The sequence below is a fragment of the Cyanistes caeruleus genome, chromosome 2 (assembly GCF_971803275.1).
Source record: "Cyanistes caeruleus chromosome 2, bCyaCae1.hap1.1, whole genome shotgun sequence".
NCBI classification, from domain to species: domain Eukaryota; kingdom Metazoa; phylum Chordata; class Aves; order Passeriformes; family Paridae; genus Cyanistes; species Cyanistes caeruleus.
In genome coordinates this window covers 49,810,805-49,821,096 of record NC_141702.1, presented here as the reverse complement: position 1 = coordinate 49,821,096, position 10,292 = coordinate 49,810,805, and the positions used below count along the sequence as shown (strand labels likewise).

The following is a 10,292-nucleotide window of genomic DNA, read 5'->3' as shown; positions in this document are numbered from 1 at the left end:
ACACCTTTCAAATTAATTGCTGCAGGGAGTTCTCACCAGCATAAGTGGCTGAGGTTTTTAACCCGTACAGCCCTTGAAATAGCACATCTTCTCTATTTCTAACCATTTAGAATCCCTACATGCAAAACAGAAAAAGCAGAAAGGATCCCTATATCCAGGATGCATTAGTTTGTCAGATTGTTACAATACATGAATGATGCTTCGGCTGTTTTTCTGGCAAATACATCTGTATAACAGCACAGATATCAATAGACAAAAAGTGTGTTAAATTGTAAGATAATCCAGAAAGAGGAGAAGCATTTACAATTTTCTATTTGTGCTGCTTTATTTGCTCCATCATTTAGTTTATTGAACCATCAAATTAATTTAATTGAAGGTGACAAATATAATATACTCTTCCAAGAATCAATTTGAACTGCCAAATATAGCTAAAATTAACATCCCCCTGTTATATTTCATCTAATTTTTCAGTAATTATTTAGAATAAAAATATATTTTGCACTAGATAATGCCTATGTATATCTTTTGTGTTTATTTTAAAACTACTACAGAAACAGAACTGTTTCTCTAACTGTAAAATTTTGATATATCTGGATACTAATTCCTGCCAATAGGAGATGCATTTTCAAAAACCGAAGTTAGTATTTTCCCACCAATTATTATAAAGATGATTATGCCTCAATTAACAAAAGTGAAGATAGAGGTGATATTAAATGAAATTTGAATTTACAGATTTGAATTTACTCATATAAACTATCATAAACCAGAATACTTGTCGCTCTGAATTCCAGTTTGGTTTCTAAATGAGAACAGCTCTGATCTAGATCTTGAAATTTTTCTATAAGAATAGTCCTTAATTCCATATTTTAATCAGTATATATAATGTGATCATGCCTCAGTAAGTCAAGAGCTTTGGCCAGGCCTCTAGCTATTACAGCCAATTTATCATTAGCACTTTATTATCCATAATGTAAAGATATTACCTCTCTTGCAACTGGAACTACTATGTAATGTTTTGATCACCACTTGCAAGCAGGGTAGCCAAAATCTTAATGTACAACCCTCTCCTAATAGAAGAGGCAGGGAAATGGAAGCATTCAGTCTTAGGGATAAGAATGGACGTGTTTTCTTAAAGCTACTCAAGCGATTGTTAAATATTTAAATCATGAATTATTGTTTCTTAGCATTTTCTGTGGCACTATTTAAAAGTGACCCAGGAATCTTTGGCTTTGAACACTTCATATATATGTATATATATATATGTGTATACTTGTGGGTTTGGTATTTTTTGTACAAAATTAGAGTATTCTCATTACTAAGCAGTTATCTATGAAGGTAATAAATATTTCCAAAACAACTGCTAAGAAGTTGAGGTCTTTCACAGGTACAGGACATGTATAAATATTATAAAGGACAAACTGGATAAAAGTTGTTCTATACCTTTTTAATGATATCTCACTTCTTACCAATGGACCTTCTTTAGTGTGATGAATGTTATTGAAATTGCTATTTCAAACAGAAATAGCACAATCTAAAAATAAAACTACTAATGCCTCTTATGTTTCAAGCACCCTTAGGTGCTCAAAAAACCACCTATCATTCATCTCTATTTGTGTTGAATTTGAAATGTTCACAAGAAATTTCTTCTCAAAGCTGACTGTGGGAAAAAAATACTTGTAAAGAAGCTGTAAGAACTGCAAGTTCTGTAATGGCAACCCTGCTCAAACTTTTCCATCTAGTGTGGTTGTGACTCATCAGAGGTTTGTTCATTAGAATTGTGTGTTTAATTCCAGCTCCATATGGTTTTTTCCTATGTTTCTTCTGTTCTAACTGGGTGGATAGATGGCATATCTACAGGATGAATATTTGCAAGTTAAATACATCAGCAGAGTACCCTTGCAGCAAAAGCTGGGTGCATAGCAAGTTGCATTAACCAGCAGGTCCAGGCAAGTGATTCTTCCCTTCTACTCAGTACTTCTGGACTTTTGTGCTCTCTTTGGAGTTCACCAATATAAGACAGACATCAGTGCACTGGAACAAGTCCAAGAAACACCAGAGTGAGCAGGGAGCTGGCACGCAGTAGGGCCAAGGAGAAGCTGAGAAAGATGGGCTTGTTCAGCATTGAGAGGAGAAGGCTTCATGGGGGGATCTTATTGCTGTCTACAGTTACCTAGTGAGAAAATGCAGACCAAATAAACTCAGGATCTTCTTAAAGGTAGGCAGCAACAAGATGAGAAGCAACAGAGAAACTAAAACAAGGAGATTCTCACTAGATTGCAGAATATTTCTATTCTTTACCACTAACAAGGGTGTTTAAACACTGGAACGCAGTGATTAGAGAAATTAAGGAATCTCCATACCTGGAGATATTCAGAACTTGACTGGACAGAATCTTAAGCAACCTGATTTGGCTGGTCCTGGTTTGCCCAGGGATTTGACAAGGCAGTCCACAGAGTTCCCTTCCAACCTAGATTACTCTGTGGATCTGTAAAGTGCAGACAGCTGCATTCTGTGTGTGTTCACCAAAGACCTGATCACAAAGTCACAGTTCTGTAAAGGTGTTTAAATTCCTTCTGGACAGGAACTGGCACACATCTTGTCATTTAGACAGAGTTACGGGTGCCCAGAATATGGGCAGATTTCCCAATATATGGCAGTACCTGTCTGTACAAACATATCTCTACATTCTTTATTAAGAGATAAATACCATCACTTCTGCTTTCAGCCATTACATGCTTTGAAAAAGACATCATCCTTTTTCCAGCTGATAGGATTTGTACTCCTGTGGAGTGCCCCCATAACTCCCCTTACTGCTTGGTCTGGCAGGCTCTTAGTGCACACCTCTGCCCTTCACATGGTTATCTACACATGCTTCACTTTCCCATTACTCTGGGTTTTAGAGCCAGCTCGATCTCTCCTTCAGAAGAGGAATAGTCTTTCTTGGCTCTGATGAATGCTACCTATAACTTCAGCTGCCTGACACCAACCTAAAGTTCCTCTACAGTCAGCAAAGAGAAAACAGCCCCTCTGGAGGGTGATTCATCCTCACTTTTCTTGGAAACAAGGCTGGTAAATTTCTGAACATATGCAAATCTCAGATATGTACAGTTAAGACACTATTTATGTCTTTAGCTGTCTTCATTTGTGAAGCTTTTGGTAAGGCACAGAGCAGAAAAACCCAGAGGCTTCTGAAAAAATTTAGAGTTTTTAGTTAGTGTGACCCACAGAAGAAGGGCAAGAAAAATCTCGCTTTGTATACTTGGTTTCCTGTATAAAACGTGGAGTGAACAAACCATATAAATTAATTTGGTCTCTGAAACAAGTTACAGTTTTGAAGATGAGAGCACCTTACCCAAGTAAGCTCTTACAAAATGTACAGTATTTATGTAACTCTCCAATTACAATATCTCCTTCATAACACCCAAGAACTTAATTCAGAAATTAACTCTTTCTCTTTTCTCCTTTTCCAAACCCTGCACCAGCAACAGTAGTTTCTACAAATGTGGCACGATTTCCCAGTCTTACAGATGAGTCTGCACAGCAGCATGAAAAGCCTGTTATCTGTTCATACATTTGTGTACTTCTCCTGGCTGAAGAAGCCCACTGAGCTGTTGAGACAACCACAAGTCCCAAAAGCTGTAAATGGAGGCTTGTATGGCTGCAAGGCACAGCAACCAAGCTGCAAAAGTCAAACCTCTCCAACTGAAGAATGCCAACAGACAATTTCACATCATATTTGTTCTTTGTTATCTCACAGGTCTTCTGTTCTTCCTTCTGGCGTCATCTCTGAAGATTCAAGTTGTGTCAATTAATTTCACATCAAGACCAGAAGTGTGCCAGCAGCCTGCAGCTCCTGCTGAGGCCTCGCTGCAGGAGGAGGAAGCAGGGATGCAGGAGGTGCTGCAGCAGCAGCAGCGCTCAGGGCAGCTGGCAGGTGTCAGACCATGCAGGGCCGGGCTGGGAGGAGAAACACTCCCATCAATGTCAGCCCAGTCACCAGGGTGCCTGGGCATAACAAAAGACACTTGGTAGAAACTCTCCCGGCTAGACAACTGTAAAGGAGTTTCTTCACAGGATGACATGAACCCAGCCTCCTTTAGAGACAGAGGACAAAAGGACAATATGCCTCTCATCTTGTTCTCCTCCTGTAATAAAAAGAGAAGATAAACTCATTTCCTCGAGTATTTCTCAACACATCTGTAAATAAGAGCACTTTTCATCAGACATCATTTGTGTGTCAAAACTGTTTAGGGCTTGACTTGAAATCCTCTTCTTCAGAAAGCAAACAAGCAAGAAATAGCTGCCTTTGATTTATTAAAGATGAGCTACCTGTACTGTAAAAGGCAGAATGGGAATGCACACACACATCCTAAGAGCAGGGAGGGATGGATACTACCCTCACATTTATGTACAAAGTTCAGTCCACAGCTTTTCTTATTTATTAGCCTGTCAACATTCATGCAGACACAGTACATCTACACTGATTTTTTTGAGAATTTTACCTGTGTGTTATTTGCTCATGATTGGACCAATTTAGACACAGAATATTCCCCTGTCTGTATAAAGCACTTAGGAATCAAATTTTGGGGACAAATAGCATAGGAAAGGGAACACATGAAAAAAAAACTGTGTGTTTTTTAGTTAAATGAAAGACAGGACAAGATTAACTAGAATTCAAGCACAGAAAGCAAGGGAAGAGTAAAGTAACAAGGATAAAAACCCCAATGTCTCGTACTGCATTATTTCAAAACTACAATCAGCTCATAATACAACTCTGGATCTCTGGAAGTGCCAGGGGACTCAGCAGCCAGAGCTGTGCTGTGTCTGCACAGGAGTTGAGAAGGTATTGCCTTCAAATTACTGAATGTAGTCCTCACCTGGCAGCAAAAACAACCACTACATATCCCAAATATTCCTCTACAGAAGCCATTAGCAGGAATGACACCAGTGTCAGGGATACATGGCACACTGCAGCTATTGAGCAGAGAATGCCTACAAGCATGCTCCTGCTCCCCTTTATAATTGTTATATTTCGATATCTTAACCCCTGAGAGCTGATGCTGGGCTGTGCTGCAAGGCAAGGCTATGTTATCTCAGACACAGAAATTCTGCCCATGGCAAGAGGTGTTGGAGCCCCATTGCCCTCCACCAGCTCCTACTTCCCATCATTAGCTAGCATCCAGAATTTTCCTACTAGGCAAAGCAGTTCTCTTCAAAAGAAGAGGAGATAACTGGATGGTGACATGCAAACAACACAGACAACAGAAACAGTAAGACCTAACTCTTTGTATAAAGATACTTAAAACACTGCTGTTTCAAATTCATTGAAAAATAAAGAGAAGAGAAGAAAATTAACTTGGGGCAAAATTGGTTTTTATGCTGTTTATGTCTCAAAACCAAGGCTGTTCTTTCCATTCATATAGCTCTCAGAGGCTCTCAGTTATTAACTCAACCAAAATGAAATAATCTTCAGAAGCCAAGTGCAAAGCAGCTCACTGTGGAAGACAGTTGTTGGACAGCTTTGTTGTCACTGTTTGTTTCTGGTTTCCATGTGGCACATTATGAAATGCATATTATTACTGCCTGGGGTCCCCGGTGTCCTATTCTGCCCTGCTGCCTGTAGGAGCCATGTGCTCTCGCTCTCTGAGGCTGTGCAGAAGCAAGGCTTTGCTCATTTGGTGGCTGCCAGCCTCATGCACTTCCCCATGGAGCAGGGGGTGGGGGGACACAGGCATGTCAGTGATAGCAGCACCTGCCAGGCTAAAAAGCCTTTCAGAGCAAGCGTTTGAGGGGAAACAATCAAGTGTGAGGAAGGCAGTCTGGCTGTGGAATATGTCCCTCAGCAGATCTCTCCAGCTGCCCGTGCTTGCCCTAGGCAGGGTGACTGGCAGACACAGTGACAACCTGCCCTCCTGCATCAACATTTCATGCAGTTCAAACTTCAGCCAAGCCCTCACAGAGCTTAGGGACAATTCTGGCAGAGACAGTCTCTGACATAGCTCTGAGTGGTTTTACCTTTCTAAAAACCACCACCATCAGGCTGCCCCTGCGTTTCATGCCAAATGGCACCATGCTGCAAAAAGACAGACTGTAACCCTTCCAAAAGTACAGCAGTCCCTAGAACCCCAAGCCTTCCATTACAGTGGTTTATGTCTGCTGTTCCCTCAAGTAGGTAAAAGGACCAATGTCCTTTGAAATCTGGCAACCAGCTGTATGGCTCCAGTACAATTCTTGTCTTAATAGAGTTTTGAGGTGGCTGGCAGCATTTGCTGCAGTTTCTGGGCCAGCCAGACCTGCCTCCCATATTCCTGCTCACAGTCCAGCACTCAGATTTTCACCTCATCCAGTTGTTCAGCAGGCAGGAAAATGAGCTAACATGGCACACAGCACAGCAGAGCACCAAAGGGCAGCAGGAAAAATCCCACACATTTCTCCCCTGTGGGCAATCTGAGCCCGCTGATGTGAGCTCCGGCGACTGGGAGTGCTCTGCCCTCGAAGCTAGTAAAGGAGTAGTCCTTGCCTCGAACCAGATAACTAGCTGTAGCAATAGAAAATCTGCTGGAACAAGACATCTTCAATCCATTTCTCTCATGGAAGTGTCAGACTGGCAAGGCAAAAGCCTTGGAACAAGGGAAACAGAGCCATTTCCAAGCTGTCTCTCCTAGATGGTCTTCTGTGAAACTCCATGGAAATTTGAAAACTGCTACCTGCCAGTAGCAAATTGGCTCTTCTTGCAGGCACTAAATGTGTCATATAAGGTGGCTCCAGCCCAAGCCATGGAAACTTGCTGTGTCAGCACATCTGCATTTGTGTTTTGGCAGCAAAAAGCAGGTTCTGGGGGTGATTAGCAGTAATGGTGCTCAGCTTTCGACCATTTGAACTGAACACAGACATTCAGCCTATATTAACAGCATAACTCAAGCTCAATATGAGCAAAATAATATTTCCCAAAGCTACCCCCCACTATCTTCTTTTTCTGTGGCAGAGTATAACACATCCTGCCTGTCATAAAAGCTTTCACCTCAAGACCACTTCCTATCCAGGTATCCTACTAGGTCTTCACCTCTAATAATGTTTGAATGTGTCTGTCTCTCCAGTGCTCAGCTATGTGTCAGTTCCAAAGTTTTCTGCATAATGTATCAAACTCCTGGTTTTCTCATTTCACAAAATGCTTCTCATTTTACACTGCCAAAAACATAACCTCTTCTGCCTCAAATGCTGCTTCTTTTGCCAAAATTTTACAATATTGAAGCCCCAGCTGATACTCTAGGGAAAAAAGGTGAATTAACAGAACAAGAGAGCAGGGCCCATTGCACAGGGGTCACTCAGCCCTTTGCCTCCAGGACTTCCAGTGCAGTGTCAGATCTGCTTCCCATCTTGGAGCCCTCTGAGTTCACAGCACAAAACTCATCCAACACAGTGAGGAGGTCACTGCTCTGTGTGTTCCAAAGGCATCTTTCAGGCTGGTCTCTGTCTCATATTTTACTCAGGTAAGTTCTCTGCTCTAATTTCTGCACAAGTTGCATCCTTAGTATCATCTGGATTATTGCTACGAGGTACGGCAAAATTTTGAATTAAGCTTTTTGTCCTAGAAAGTTCTGTCTAAATTCCCCTTGAGATTATTGGATGAGCTAGAGAGAAACTCAGATCTAAAACAGTGAAGTGTGGCTTTCAAGAGAGGGTGAAAGAAAAGGAATGGAAAGGCATTGGAATTTATGTAAAGCAATTTACATCATTGGTAGTGGGAGACCTCACCTAACAGCTCTTGTTACTGTTGGTCTTCAGTCCAGTCAGACCAGGATAGCAAAGACCTAAGTGTGCCAAATAAAAGCCTTATTTCTATAGAAATTCTGCCATGTTGACTTTTTGAACTCTTGAAAATGCGGTCCTGAAATAAAAGTAAAAACCTAGATTTGAACCTTTTAAAACACGTTGTCTTACAAGGCTCGAATTTTGCAGTAAACATTAAAGTATACAACAGCTTTACAATAGAAACTACACAATAACTCTCCACCAGTCCAGACATAAACTAAAAAGTGACACATGGACTAAGACCATGTTGAGAACAAAGTAATTCCTGTCAGTGCTACAACTTGACTGGACTGGCTCGTAACATTCTAAAATTATGGACACCATTATAAGTCTTTCTGTTCATTTTTGCACTAAGCTCTAAATAATGCTCTTTTCATAGCTAATGTGACTTTTTCTTTCTTCCAGGCTGTGGCCAAAAAACATTATGTTATTAAAAATGCTCTGATATAAATTTGAGTCTGAGAATAGATTTGATTGGAGCACACATTTTTACCTAAAATCCCTGTGTACTCCAATCTATCCATAGAGTTGATTCTTTACCCCCTGTGTAAAGAATTAACTCCATGGACAAGTATGTCAGAAACAGGAAAACATTGTTAAACATTTTTTTAAAGATATAATTACCATAACCTCCACTCTTCCACTGAATCATAATCAGAAAAAAAAAAAACAAAAAAAACAAAAAAAACCCCAAAAACTAGACAACACAAAGAGATTGCTGTTGCTATCTAATTGCTGGATTTTGTTACCTGCTGGCTTCAGTAGGTATTCAACACATTTATTTGTTAATAGTTTAAGAAATGCAGGAATTCTTTTTTATGTCATAATCCAAACAAAAACTGCATGAGTTCTTTGAAAAGAAAAATGTATGTTAGCAAGCAAGGTCTCAAGCAAAACAGAAAACGTAGCAACAGCAGAGAAATGGTGCATTAGTATTCTTTATTAGTCAGTATAGAAAGAAAAAAAAAACAGAATGGATTAATGAGAATGTACTAAGCTATAAATACTAGGCATTAGCCCACGTTTCACTTGGGGAATCGACCATTTCCCTTTGTTTACAATTCTGCTTTCTCATTTACCTGAAAAAATGTTAGTACCAAACCAGCAATCCTAGCTGCTAACAGCTGCCAGAAGGTTGTTTATGATCAATGCCTTATTTTATTTTTTTTTTCTAAAATTCAAACTAGTTCTGAATTAGCTAAAGAATAAAAAACAGTTAATTTCTATGGCTTTCTCTGCTAAGATTTCTTTCTCAAATAAGATTCAAAATAATGACTTGTAGATACTCTGGCAGTGCTTTATTTTTTAATGCATCATATCACACTGCAATATATGGGGAATCACTCAAATTAAATTTACTCCTGAGAGATGCAATAACTTTCAATCAAACCACAGGTACTCAGCATCCTTCAGAAAACAGGTCTATATGCAGGATGAATGAATGAGAGAGAGCACAATCAGCTGGACAAAACAAATTACTATTGCTGGATTCAAATAGGAACAGGCTTAGAAAAACTATTTTGATTAGCTGAATAACTCACAGGTTATGTGTGATCCCAGCAAAAGACATTTCTGAGAATGCAGTTCTCAGGTGAAATGATGTCTGCTTTCCGTATGCAGATTCAAATGGGCCACATTCAGAAATGCCTGAGTAGCATCTTAATGTTATTATTCAGGCAGCAATAATAATAAATAACTAGGAAATAATCCTTAGCAAAACATACGTAGCTGTCCTATTAAGCAGTTTCCAAGCTACTTCTGACTGGCTGCCTCTCCCCCACTATGCCTAGCTACAGGTAAAGCAGGTAAGCAAGAAAAGTTAAGAGGTGTAAAAAGCACACCCACCTCAGAAGAGAAACCCTTTGTGTGCCCACACACATGGGCTAAAATTCTTTACAACAAGCATTCAAATCACCTTTTGGGTGTTTAGGGTCCTTCCAAGAGCAGGATGCATTTTAGAACCATTCCCACCACTGACCCCAAGTTTCTCTTCAGGAAAGGAACCCCTGGCTACCAAAAGCTTCTGATGGTGCTGGAGTCCAACCCACCTAAATTGCCTTTTTAACTCTTAAGTTAAAAGGGCTTGTTAGTTATTAAGATGCTCACCATTTATGAGTTTGTCTCAGCTGGTCACACATACAAGACAAATTAAAGCAACTGCAAAAGTTTCAGCTGCAGGAGCTGTGGAGAAATAACACACTGTGAACTGGTTATTTTCTAAAGCTGAGACAAGGTAATTGAGAGGATTCTGCTTTAAGGAAATTAAGGTGTTTTCAGAAAACTTTTCTTCCCAAGTTAATACTTAATTGCTCATAAAAACACATGTTCAGTAATCCCACATTAGACACTTTATGCTCAGACTGTGGCTTTGGATGGTGTTTTAACTGCTTGTGAAAATTGTCATTTTTATAGGGTCTGGACCATTGTAAACTTTCATATTTGTCCTCTGAAAAGAAAAAAGGTCACTATGGCAGCTTAAA

The 10,292-nt window shown here is 39.9% G+C and overlaps 1 long non-coding RNA gene across 1 annotated transcript; it reads right to left on the bottom strand.

Moving 5' to 3' along the window:
* Positions 1 to 260: 260 nt before the first annotated feature.
* LOC147654792 (uncharacterized) lies at positions 261 to 9,880 on the bottom strand. The gene is made up of 3 exons (XR_015283143.1): positions 9,728 to 9,880; positions 7,756 to 7,888; positions 261 to 4,145 (listed from the first exon to the last, which is right to left on the bottom strand). It is a non-coding gene; the product is annotated as an uncharacterized LOC147654792 (long non-coding RNA).
* Between the last annotated feature and the right edge of the window lie 412 nt (positions 9,881 to 10,292).